Here is a 2460-nt window from a genome sequence, read left to right as displayed (position 1 = left end):
GAGAGAGAGATGGACAGAGCTAATTCTCTGGTGTCTCTTTAGGGAAACCCACCCTCACAATGGATTACCTACTGTGACCCCCTCTCCAAAAACCGCGTTGGGGGGTTAGGGCTTCAGTCTGGGCACCTGGGTGAATTAGTCGGTTAGGTGTCCGACTCTTGGTTTCAGCTCAGGTCATGATCTCAGGGTCGTGGGATCGAGCCCCGTGTCGGGCTCCATGCTCAGCGCAGGGTCTGCTTGGGATTCTTCCTCCCTCTCCCTCTGCCCGTCCCCCTGCTCTCTCTCTCTCAAATAAATAAATAAAATATTTAAAAAAAACAACAAATTGTGTCCATGTCTGTGGCTATTTTGCAGGAACTTCATGGGTTGATCTTTGCTCCTCTTTATTCCCTTACAGGGCATTTTGTTTTTTTCCTGAAATTTGTTACAGCTTATCATTATGTGTGTGTGTTTAAATGTCTGTCCCCCAATCAGCCATGAAAACAGGGCTTCTCTAGGTTTCAATTGCACCTCCGGTGCCCAGAACAGCTCCTGACTCCTAGTAGATGCTCACTAAACACCGGAGTGTTGTTCTCTGGCACCCAGCCCAGCACTGGACCCCAGGGCAGGGCCCCTGAGACAGCTTCCTGCAAGGATCCCTCAGAACCCAGCCTGGTTGTTACCTCATGGAAGGCATTGACCTTGGGAAGTTTGGGAAGCAAACTGTCTGGTACATGAGGGCAGCTGGTTCAAAGCCCAGGCCAGAAACGCTGCAGGAAGGGGCCCCTCTCCCTGCAGAAAAGCAGAATCACTGGTGGGGCTGCTCAGTGGATGAAGCAAGGCTGTGTTGGGGTTGCCCAATGCCCTCTGGCACCTGGGCCTCAGCGACTGGCCTGGATATATGCCCTTCCTCCAGGAGATTGTGATGACATCATTTTGGGAAGAGGCACTGGCATCAGGGACTCTCCCTGAGCCCCTGAGACTGGGTGTAGCGTTGCACTGTGTTTGGAGTGGATGGCTGAGCCATTCCTTCAGCGCTGTTCATTTACAGATAGAGTTCAAATCCATTTATGTAGCTCTTCACTCAACAAATACTTATCAAATGTCTCCTAAGAGTCTGGCACTCTCTTAGAGGCTAGGTTAGGCTTTATTTAAAATGGATTTACAAGGACCCAGAGTGATAACAGAGACCACAGTCTATTATGCATCCGCTATGTGCCAAACTTGTCACCAGGTCCTTAGCTATATTATTTCCAGTGATCAAGATAATCCAGTGGGCAGGACTTATGATCTCATTTCTAAAGAGGAGTGGAGCCCCATGTTCAATGTCACCTGGCTCCTGAACAGGTTTCAAACCCAGCTTGTCCTAATGTGCTCTGCTCTCTGGTGCAGTCCTCGCCCACGCCGGGCCACTGACACTGATCCTTGCATCGACTTTAATGTCTGACTTACGCTTTCCCCACTTTCCAGATGAGGAAATCGAGTCTTGGAAGGCTTATGTAACTTGCCCAAGGTTACGCAGACCAGAAGTGGTGACACTTGGGTCTAACTTTGTCCCTTGTCCCACTCTGCCTGCCACGCAGCTGCCTCCTGTTCAGGTCACTTGGCTGATGGGTTCTGAAACCCCTTCCAGCACAAAGAACCCCCAACTTCTCCATAACTTCAAGCAGAAAATTGGGAGTATGTCTAGATCATCCAGATTGGGAGAAACTGGCAAATCTTTACTCCCACTAAGGTGTTTTTCTGAGTACACCATGCAGGTAGTGGTGGGGGTAGGGGGGGGGTCCTTGCACCCTCTCTCTGCTCCCCGATCTCTGTCTGGCCCAGCATCTCTCTGCTTTTCTTCACAGAACCCTTGTAGGCTCTGGAAAGATTCATGGGCACACAGGGTAACATCATGACTGACAGGTGCCAGGCCCCACCCTGCACCATTTTTACTGTACCCATTCAGGCGGACCCCACAGCAGCCTGATGAAGGGAGGACACCTACTAGTCATCGATGGGTAAGCAGTATGCCAGGGGGCAGAGACGAGAGGTGGGATGCAGCTCTGTCCACATGGATAGCCTCCTAATTTCCACAATGCCATCTTTGAGGAAAGGAAGGGGACCCAGCCAGCTGAAGATCAGGGCATCTGCATTCCTTTTCTGGAGCTGGCTTCTACCCTGTCTTTCATCCCAGGTGCCCACATTCCTTCTCCAGCACCCAGAATTTCTCTTGGGGACCATGACAATGTCAGCACCCCCAAAACAGGGACTTTTCTTCGTATTCATGGCTATGCCCCTAGTACTTGAAGTAGTGTCCGGTGCAGAGAAGGTGCACAAGAAATACTATATATTTTTGAATCAAAAACTGTTTAAGATACATCCTTTGCTCCATCAACCATTTATTGAAAAGACTTTCCTTCCTCTATTGAATTGCCTTTGCAACTTCGTCAAAAAATCAGTTGGCCATGGGGCACCTGGGTGGCTCAGTCAGTTAAG

Source organism: Zalophus californianus, chromosome 4 (genome assembly GCF_009762305.2).
Source record: "Zalophus californianus isolate mZalCal1 chromosome 4, mZalCal1.pri.v2, whole genome shotgun sequence".
Taxonomy (NCBI): domain Eukaryota; kingdom Metazoa; phylum Chordata; class Mammalia; order Carnivora; family Otariidae; genus Zalophus; species Zalophus californianus.
This window is presented reverse-complemented; position numbering follows the sequence as displayed.